General features: G+C 46.4%; 2 long non-coding RNA genes across 2 annotated transcripts; one reads left to right on the top strand and one right to left on the bottom strand.

Moving 5' to 3' along the window:
• The first annotated feature begins 2,925 nt into the window (after window positions 1–2,925).
• Gm33980 lies at window positions 2,926–3,733 on the top strand. The gene is made up of 3 exons (XR_380635.2): window positions 2,926–2,982; window positions 3,076–3,200; window positions 3,499–3,733. It is a non-coding gene; the product is annotated as a predicted gene, 33980 (long non-coding RNA).
• A 2,002-nt stretch (window positions 3,734–5,735) lies between these two features.
• Gm33919 lies at window positions 5,736–9,627 on the bottom strand. The gene is made up of 4 exons (XR_380634.2): window positions 9,294–9,627; window positions 8,934–9,056; window positions 6,416–6,580; window positions 5,736–5,799 (listed from the first exon to the last, which is right to left on the bottom strand). It is a non-coding gene; the product is annotated as a predicted gene, 33919 (long non-coding RNA).
• Between the last annotated feature and the right edge of the window lie 876 nt (window positions 9,628–10,503).

The raw sequence follows: 10,503 nt of genomic DNA, 5'->3' as shown, positions 1-10,503 counted from the left end.
TGGCTTTCCTGTTCCTCTGGCTCTCAGCCTCAGACCGAAATAGTGCTTCTGGCTCACCTGGGTCTCGACCTTATCCATGTCAATCACAGGACACAGCCTCTATAGTCGCCAGGAGTCAGTCTCTGTACTCAGCCTCCATCGGTTCTGTCTCTCTAAGGGACTCTGACGGACACATTGCCTAGTCCAGTGTCTCATCTGAAAGGCACTGTGTAATGGTTTGTTACACACATTAATAATAATAATAATAATAATAAATGTTTTCATTTTCCATATTACAAACATTTCTAAAGTTAGTCATTCTAAGGCTTGAAGGAGTAATTATGCTATGTCTCAGACTCTGGGACAAATGGCTGAGGAGCCTATTTAACAAATCAAGTAGACCTGACCACCAGATTTTCCCAGCATCCTTCAGTCCCTTCCTGTTTACATCCTGTCCTTCCCCCAGAGGCTCTTCCCTGTAGAATCCAAACACTTTAGTTACCTGCTCATTTTGTACCTCTGCCCTCTTGGCTGCTGTACCTGGTTCCCCTCTCTTCCTACCTCCCTTCCCTATCTCCGCCCCCACCCTCACCATGCCCCCTGTCCTTCTATCTCCTCCCATGGCTCAGGGTCATGTCTGAACTCTCCCAGATGGCCCGGCCTCTAGCTATGCTTTCCCACATGTCTATAACAAACTTTCTCCTCCACTATACCTAGGAGAACTCATTCTTTCCTTGTCCTTTCTGCCTCATTCACATATTAGCTGCCATTTATCAAGTTCCTACTTAACACTGATTTTTTTTTTTTGTTGGTTTGGTTTGGTTTGGTTTGGTTTGGTTTGGTTTGGTTTGGTTTGGTTTGGTTTGGTTTGGCTTGGCTTGGTTTGGCTTTGGTTTTCAGGGTTGTCAAAAACAGGGTTTTTCTGTGTAGCCATGACTGTTCTACAACTCAATATGTAGACGAGCTGACCTTGAACTCATAGAGATCCCCCTGCCTCTGCCTCCCAAGTGTTAGAACTAAAGAATGCCACCACTTCACAGCTAACAATAATCTTCATAACAGTTTAGAAGTGCCCCCTCATTACCTGCTATTTACCTCGCTTCTTCCCTGATCACTCAATGCCAGGAGGACTAGTGTGGTAGCCCCTTGTCTATTCCATCCATGCCTGGCCTCCCATATGGCAACAAATGCATCTTCTTAAATATCCAATCAGAGTCCATCTCCACCATGCCCCATACCTGCCAGGGGCTGCCCGTCGGACAGGCGGAAAGAGCTAGATCGAAGTCCATCACCAGTCACAGTTCTTCAGATGTGTACTCCATCCATTCAAGTGTGTGCTGTAATCATCCCTTCTGTGGAAACTGAGATTCACTTCACCGAGAGTAAAGAACTTATCACAGGCTGCCCAGCAGGCTGGTGGCCCCACTGAATATGAGGACATTGATCACATAGGTACTCAGCCCATTTGCAGGCTGGAGGCTTGGGAAGGTCCACGCTGTTCTCTCATCGTCTGGTCCCTTGGAGGTACCTTTCAGAGAGGAGAGTTCATGACATCCTTTGGTGTAGGGTGTTCTCTCTACTCCTTAGAATGCCAATGAACTCAGCCCCCAGGGAGTGCTCCTGTAAGCTTCCCTGTCACCCCCTGCCCTGTCTCAGCCTGACATTCCCATGGCCTTTGTCCCCTTTCCCAGAATGCTCTTAGCCTTGACATGAAGGACGTGCTAAACCTTGGCAAGCATCCATTTCGGATACCTAATGTTCTGTGACTAATGACTGAGCAGGAGGGACTCTGATAGAAATATCCCATGGATTCTGTGTCCCTTAGTCCCCCTACAGGCCAACTTGGGAGTTAATCTACTCCAACCTCCAGTATACAGCTCCTGCCACTTTGGTGTCTTCTGGATATTAGTCATCTACCAACATTTAAAGTTGATGTCACATGGATGGCATTCGTTCACACTTTAACCTTTTGAACACCTGCCTTCTTTGGGAGGATTCCTTACTATGTGAACTATGAAATCGAAGAGGGCTCTCCCTCCTGTCTGACCTAAGAAGAGTTAGCAGGGTGCTTCAGCTCTGGCTATGACTCCTAAGCAGGCCATGCAACTGCATGGAAAAAAATCAAAGCTCTGTGTTAAATGGCAACAACGTTTGGTACCCTGACAGCAGTTATGGAAATGGAACACTTTCTGCAGAGGGACCATAGCTGTGACCTGACTGCCTGGGAGATGTAGGTCCTGGACACGTTCTCCAATTTTCAGAACTCTGCCATCACCCTTTGAATGCTTTTTCTTGTTAAATCTGCTGCTGTCATCCAGCAACCTTGAGTGGTACCCACAGAGATGCAGACTTGGGACACGGTAAGATGGCACACGGAGCTCCATGCAAAATTCCCCAACTGTCCTGATTTAAGCTCATTGCAAGCTGCCAAGTCTAAAATGAGGGAGAATTACAGGGAGAATAATTACAGGGAGAATCCATGACAGAGATCTTAAGAACCGGGAGCTAGCCAGGTTCTTGAGTCCTGCAGACTCATGTCCATAGCATATATTCTATGGGCACATAGACACAGCCTGAACACGTAAGCAATTCATTGCACAACAGGGCCAGTCTAGTAGGGCATTGTGAGGTGTTAAGTGTTCCTTAATACACAGCCAGCACCAGGAAGACAGGGAGGCGGGCTGGGGCAAAGGTGACCCTAGGGAATGCTATGTCAGAGCTTCCTCACATGTAACAGGTGCCTTGTGGTTTCCGTAATTTCAGAGTCTTGGAGAAGCCCTGCTGTTTATCAGATCAAAAGGGCACAGAAAATCAAGCTACAGGTAGAATCTTCTGCCGCTTTCAGCCTCCCTGTCTCCATCCTTCGTTGAGTCTTGTAGTTAAGCTGCATGCGTGGGCATGACATCACTTCGTTTCAAAGCAATTCCCAAGAAGGGCGCTGTTTGTCATCCTCAAGTTGTTTATATCACAAATGAGGAAGCTCAAACTCCAAGAGGCAGGCAGGTATGGAGTGGCAGATCCGGGAGCTGAGCCCAGACCAGCCAGGCTCTAAATGTCACATTGTTTCTACTAAGTAGGGGCTGTTTTCCTTTCCAGGGCAATTGTCAAGGGCCCTAACCAAGAAGGGCTGTCAACTAAGGCCTCTGACAGTAGAATGGACAGGAAGTCTTGTGGTGGCCGCAAGTGATAGATATATGGAGGTAGCTGCCCATGAGATGTGGGTATGTCAGAACTGGGCTGGGTTACTAATGCAGAGCGACTTCTGACCGAGTTGTTTTCTCAAGAAGTCTTGGTGGGGACATTGTTCTAGAAGAAGGGGGAGTGGAGTGGAGGAGGAGGGTGGAGGAGGAGGGTGGAGGAGGAGGAAGGAGATGAGAGGAGGGTGAATGGGAGCAGAGAGAGAAGGCCAGAAAGAGAAAGGCAGAGGGAGAAGGAAGGGATGAAGGAGGGGAGAAAGGGTTGAGTTAAGGCTTTATCTTCATTTGTATCTTCATTCCTGTTCTGAATGGAATTCTCTAGAAGCAACAAGCCTTTCAAGATGTCAGCATCCCTCCAACCTCCAGCTGAGGCAGAGCCCCTTCACCACTTACATATGTCTGCTGGACAGGAACCTCTTAAGACCTGTTCAAGATAACACAGCTGTGTACAAGCGGAAAATGGAACAGTTTCGCAGCCTTGAAGAGAACCTCCTTGAAGATGAGCAATTTGCTTCCTTTGGAGCCTTCTGAGGGCACCACTCCCATCTTCCCCACCACAGCCCTAAGGGCTTGCCAATGCTGTATAGAAAGAGAAGCTTCATGGAGCAGCAGAGCTGTCCTGCCAGTGGCTCATCTCTGACTGATGGAACAGTCATTCCCCACCTGGACTGTAGTTGACTTGGACAAAAATATGTTTGTTTCCCCCAGTGATGCTGATCTTTGCCATGATGGGAGTTCTGCACATCTGGCCTCTTGCCCCACATGTCACTACTCCCTGGACAGCCAGAGCAAGGTACATGGCTAGTAGTAAGGGTTCAATGAGGCCAAGAGTTGGACCTCAGTCTCTTGTCTTCATCCTTAAAAGTGAGAGGTTTGTCAAGTTTCAGGCTCCCCTCAGGCTGGGGGATCCCGTGGATCGGTCTACGGTCCCGTGGGAGGTCAAGAGCATAGCCATCTCAGACTCTTGCTGTAAGTCCCGTGCTCCAGTCACACAGATGACAGGCCATGTGCCTTGCCCTCTGGTCTCAGTTCAGAATCAGGAGTGAAGGGAAAGATCTGCTTGTGCCCTTGGCAAACTCAGGGAGCAGAACGCACAGCCAGTGTTTTTAATATCATCTCTGCCCTTGTTCAGAGACAAACCTCTCCATGAGAGAGCAAACCACAGGATGTCCATCTCCTGGGGCTTAGTCATATTTACCACTCCAAGTCGCCTCAAGAGCTGCACCTGTCTCGCTCACCCTGATGTCTCCTCACACGCAGCACTTAACCCCCATCTACTGTCACATACCCACATGACTTCCTGACTTCTTGGCAGATCAGCTCCACCTTAGAAGCAGCATACAGAGGTCATGCACAGTACAAAGAGAGACTGTCATAAATAATGTGGGACTCCCCATTGTCCCCTTGTCTCAGGCCAGGGTCTTATTAGGTCAGCTTGGCAAAAGCCTGCCAAGTATTTGGCACAAGGGAGGGGCTGGTCTCTGGAGTATTTGCAGCTCTTCCCAGGCATTGATGTAAAAGTCTTAAAAGAACAGAAGGCACCCAGGACAGGCAGCACATATAGCTCTGGGCACACAGCAGAATGAGTGGCTATGTGAACACACACATCTTGTGTCCGCCTGTTCCTGAGACTTCTCCTGGAGTGCAGTGTGACTGTTTCCAACTAAGCTTCAATCATTAGGTTTGTGAATTGACAAGGAACTGAAAGGAAGGGATTGGCTGCCACACAACGTCTATCAATCAAGACTTGTGCGGAAGATTGGTTGGAGGTGGGAGAGGCAGAGTTGAATGAATGCTTGCCCAAGACTTTGATTGACACTGAGGAAGGCATGACTGAGTAAGGAGCGTGGGATCCTCGTGGAGATGATGTGGTTACCAGGAACACCTCAGCGCTGCATTTCCCTCAACACTGTCATGGTTGGGGAACACTTTCCAATGTCGTTGCGTGCTGTCACTCATCAGATCAGCCTGAGTGAGCCGGATGCCCCTCTGGCTTGCTCCTCTGCACTCTGTGAGTTTCTGTGTACATTCTCCAGACTTTTAGCTCTTCACATTTCAGGCATATGACTCCTATAAAACTGAAGGATGGCTGAGGTTTTCCAAGGTAAGAATAGGCGCTGCCACTTTTGCAGCACAGAACCTGGCTCATGGTAGGTGCTAAGAAGATACCATAGAATGGAAGCATTTTGCTGTTCAGAATGGAAAACTCCTGTCCCCAGGGGCTCCTCTGTGACTGTGACTGCTCTGATATATATAGTTCCTGTGAAAAGCCTGTTGTATCATTCTTGTTGAGTTGCTGATGCTCCAGAGATACTGGAATCTGTCCATCCTTCTCTGACATTCCCATCCCAAGTGAGAGAAGAAGAGAAACCCTATAAGAGGGTCCAGACACTTCCTAAAAGCAGCCCCCCCCACTGCCCACTACACTGCCACTTAAAGGAGATTTCACATTTTATTTCACCCCTGACTTTGTTGAGAGCCAGTAAAGCAACCAATAAATATGTAGAGTATCTCCACAGTCAAAGAAGTTTGTGCAGCATGGACATGATCCACTGTGGTGTCCAGGGTTCTTTCTCTTTTGCTCCAGGCAGATTCATAATGAGATGAAGTAAGCCCACATGGTCTAGAATGAAATGAAGGGCCCACACACTCAAGCTAGCAGCATTCAAGAAACCAGGGAGAACAACCTTAGCAGTCACAGAAATGTGTAAGAGGGCTAATTTAAAAGAACTCTAGTGATTAATGTTAAGACAGTGGCATAAAAGGGAGGGAATATGAAGTGTTTAGTCACTGCAAATCAAGTTTAGATAAGGGAATAGCAGATTACATCAGTGAAAAGTTATATTGGAGTTTGTATATCCTTTATCATGAAGCCTGTGAGCAAGGCAAACCTGGTTTTTTGATAAGAGATCTGGCAGTCTTAGCTAGTTAACAAATTGACTAAGGAGCTAATAAGGTGGTAGATTACCTTGGGGTAAGGAGCTAGAGGTCTGTTTTCTAGCTGTCAAGCTATAGTCAGCTTAGCTGTCAATGCAATCAGAAATCTTGGAAAAATAAATTATAATCCAGATGTCATGTGTTAATTAAAATGACAGAGGTTGGTCTATAATCCACTATCTGAACAGTTCTCCCAGGGCCCTGTGGTCTCTCCTTCACAACTTGGGCAGAGGTAGTATGGCCATCAGGTCCAGAAACAAGAAGCTTTCCCGTGGAGTAGGAACATGGGAGCGATGACTCACCTTGTCTTAGCCAATATAAGACATTTAATTCTCCAGGGGTCCTCTGTTTGTCCACAGTGTGGGCCAAGCCCTGGCATCAGACAATGGCAGTGGAGCAGTGTTTCTCAGTGGTTATCATACCACGATCCAGGCAGTCTTGTCTCTGTGCCCATACTTCTCGGAGACCTTTCCAAGGGGGGCGGTGTCACTGTTAGAGTTTAGGAGTCTCTTTCATAATAAGCTTAAACATTCAACATTTCTTTTAGCAGATTTCTGACAAGATTGAGAGCTAGTATCTATGAAGCATATCTAAGTTAAACAATCTGTGTTTGCTTTTTATTATTTGTTCTGGATGTATCCAGTAAGCAAAGAGGTTATATTATAACTTAATGCCAGTAGCAAAAACCAAAGCTAAACATACCTTTAAGGCAATAATCTTTAACTTTTTACTGTTGTACACCTTTAAATTGATAGTAAATCTTTTTTTTTTTTATCAAGGCAGGATAGAAATGATGTGAAAATCTTATCTTAATTTAAAAGTGTCTTTGGAGACCTATGTCAGGCTGTTCTAAGGTAAGAAGGCAGTGAAGTGGGAACTGCCCGTAACAAAGATGGTGGAGAGTCATGAGACTGCCTTTCACCAAGATGGTGCTGAAGCTATTGCCAACCATATGACTGCCCTTAGCTAAGATGGTGCTGAAATGATAGTTCCACCCGTGGAAGAAAGTCTTGTGTTATACCTTAGACTGGAACAGCAGAAGTGTTGCTATGTATCAGTAGAGACACATTTTGTCTGGTGGACAGGAGGTCTCTCCCTGTAACCGCAGTTGCCTCTGTCACTGTGGCTGTTCTAAGCAGTGCACAGGAATTGAAGACTGTCTGCTGGAGCATACAGCTGGCACAGCTCTGGCTGGGGGCTGGGGGAGCCCAAGGATGTGGGCACCTGCAGCCATGCTCAGGACTGCCTGCTTCCCAGCAACTCTGTTCAAGTGCAGTGTGGCATGTGTGTCAAGGGCTCAGGGCAGACAGAGAGCAGAGCAAAGAGAAGAGGATAGGAGAGTATTAAAGTGGTTGGGAGTGCAGGAGGGAAAAAGCCTACATAGAAATCTTTCCATTATTTGGATTGCTGAAGAGAGTTGTAAAAGTTTGTATGTTTGTTTGTTTGATTGTTGTTGTTGTTCCTTTTTTTTAAACCCAGTTAAGAGGCCATTTAGAGTTATTATCTAGTGGGTACTGGGGTCAAATTTTAGCCTGTGAATTTGGAAGCCTTTAAGACTGAAAGGTATCCCAGTGGGGAGTCTGGAATTACAGACAAAGACAAGATACATGTTATTAATATTATTGCTTTTGGTGTCCCAAGGATAAATTAATGGCTAATAATGAGCAGCCAGGCTACATTTACCAGGCCACCAGACAGTAACCTAGTATCTGAGCTGCATGTCCAAAGCCCGAGCCCAAAGCCCAGGGCCAGAGGGAGAATGGTTTGTCTAGGCCTAGATTTCTCATCTCCAAAACCATCTCGAGGAGAGAGAGCAAGCTCACTCAAGGGTAGAGGTCCTAAAGATGAAACTGTGGCTATGGAAAGCTTACCAGTTCACTGGTGTTTGGATGGAGAGGTCTAACAAGCCAGTGGCTGGAAAGTCCATGTGACAGTGGGAAATATGAACCTGTGAGTTATGGCACCAAATGTTGTGTTTTATAAAAAGCCAAGGATATGTTTTATAGAGTGTGGTATGGTGAGGTGGGAGGGGTGCATCAGGGGACCCATGATGAGGCATCCCCCCACCTCTACCCCAAGGCACCAGCCTTAAGATGGATGTAGTATAGAATAGAGTTTATTTGGGGGGATGGGAGAAGAGTTGAGATGGGAATAGAGGTAAAGAAAGAAAGGGGACAGAGAGAGAGAGAGAGAGAGAGAGAGAGAGAGAGAGAGAGAGAGAGAGAGAGAGAGAGAGAGAGAGAGAGAAATTGAGAGATGTAGGAGATGCCAGCCAGGAACACATGGAGTAAAGGGGGAAAGGAGAGAGAGGTCAGGGAGAGAAGAGAGTCAGAGAGAGAGAAGGGGCAGAGTGAGTGAGGAGGGGCCACAGCCCCTTTTACAGCAGGCCAGGCCTACCTTGCTGTTGCCAGGTCAATGTTAGGCGGATCCTAGAAGGAAGGCCAACCAGAGTCCCTTCTGGGGCCTTGAAGTTCTTTCAATATCCCCCCACACATACCCCAGCCCCTACAGCTCCCTGCATCTCTCCGCATCCCTCCACAGTAAAATGCCTGCCAGTGTCCCCCTCCTGGAATATACTTCTTGGATCCATTCCAAGCTCTTAGAGAAACTGGCACTTCATCAAGGCACTTAAAGAAAGCCTGGGAGAGTAGTGTGAACACAGAGCACTGGGCTATACACTCCCAGAGGCACTTTCTATACAGGGCCTCTGTGAGTAGAACCTTGTGGAACTGTGGGTGCTAGAAACCAGGTAGAGACTCAAGATCTTACCTTATTGAAGTTTTTCCAGTCATTCCACAAACACACACAGCGGATACTTACATCTTTAGATCCGGTACACTGGGTTTGACTTATTGGTCCCGTGGTCCACCAGCATTCCAGTCTCTGGCCTACAGTGTTTCCCAAGGACTGAATTCACACCACATATTTGTAATAAGAGGAAAACTGGAAAAGGAAAAAAATAAATGTCAAAACTAAGGAGCCCAAGCTTGACAAAGGAGCCAGAGAAAACTAGCCCAATAGCTAAGGTTTCCAGACACACACACACACACACACACACACAGCCATAAACTCTGCCAGACCCAAGGTTTGGATGGCTCACCCACCCACCCCTCCTGGAGTTTAATGAGGATCCTCTGGCAAGCCTGCCAGAGCCTCCTTTCTTCCTCCCCCTCTCCTCACCACTTGAGTCCGTAATGACAAGCCCAAACATTCTGGGTCCCTTCCCAGGCAAAGGCTTCTCTGTTGACATGTATCTCTGGGCCACTCGATGACATGATTATAGAAGAAACAAAGGAAGTGTATTTGTAATAAATCTCGTACCAAAAAAGAGACATCATTAAAAAGTCGGGTTTCTTTCCAGTGGCCTTGGCAGAAGAGAGCAAAGAGATGTTTGTGCATTGGTTTCAGCATCTTTAATTAGCCCTCGCTGTTTCTCTGTTTTATGGACTGGACTGTATCTCACAGACATCGAGGAAATTCTTAGGGTGAATCCCTGCCTCATAGTATGATGATATTTGGGGGTACAGCCTTCAGGAGACAACTAGATCATGATGGTAGAGCCTCACAAATGGCATTATTGCCCTTTTATAGGAAGAGATACAAGAAGAGATGAAGTCTGTCCCTCTCCAGCATGCAAGGTTTTGATGAGAAAGTAATATCTACAAACCAAAGAAGGCAGCCTTGCCAAGGGTGCATCTGCTGCCATCTTGAGCTTGAACCTGCTCAGTTCAGAACTGTAAGAAACACAAATATTGATTCTTTCGGCCACCATCTTGCTGCAGCCTAAAAAGACTAAGGCACTTCTAATCCAGCCTGATATTTCTAGGCCTACACTCTGTCCCTATTTACCACACTCCTAGGAGATCCCTTGGGTAGGTTTTGTTTTGTTTGTTTGTTTGTTTTGTTTTTCTGAAAGACCCCAAGACAATGGAATTTTGAGGCGAGTTGTCAAGGAATTGAATCATGCTGACAATTCATGAGGAGGCCTGAAGTGAAGATATTATACAGCTTTCAGGTGCCAGATAACAAAGCTGGGTACCAGAGGACATCAGGACATCATAGTAAGCCACTGTCCAGCACAGCATGGTGGTCAATAAAAATTTGTTTTATGAATGAATGATGTTTCTGTTTCTATGGCAACGTAATCAAGGCCTCTCATGTAGATTTGACAAATGAGAAAACTCATTCCTCAAGAAGTCAAATGACATATTCCACATAGAAGGTCACAGACCCTGAACATGGGTCTGACTTTGGAGACACAAGAAAGATGCAGACAGTTCTTAATATTATCCTAGAATCTGTCCCAAAAAGAGAGTTTATTTTCTCCAGAGCATTCAAAATATATTGATCCTACTCTGCTTATACACGGACTATCTACTATATATATGAC

Source organism: Mus musculus, chromosome 10 (genome assembly GCF_000001635.26).
Source record: "Mus musculus strain C57BL/6J chromosome 10, GRCm38.p6 C57BL/6J".
Lineage (NCBI taxonomy): Eukaryota > Metazoa > Chordata > Mammalia > Rodentia > Muridae > Mus > Mus musculus.
The sequence above is the reverse complement of the archived record's forward strand: the minus strand, read 5'-3'. Positions and strand labels throughout refer to the sequence as shown.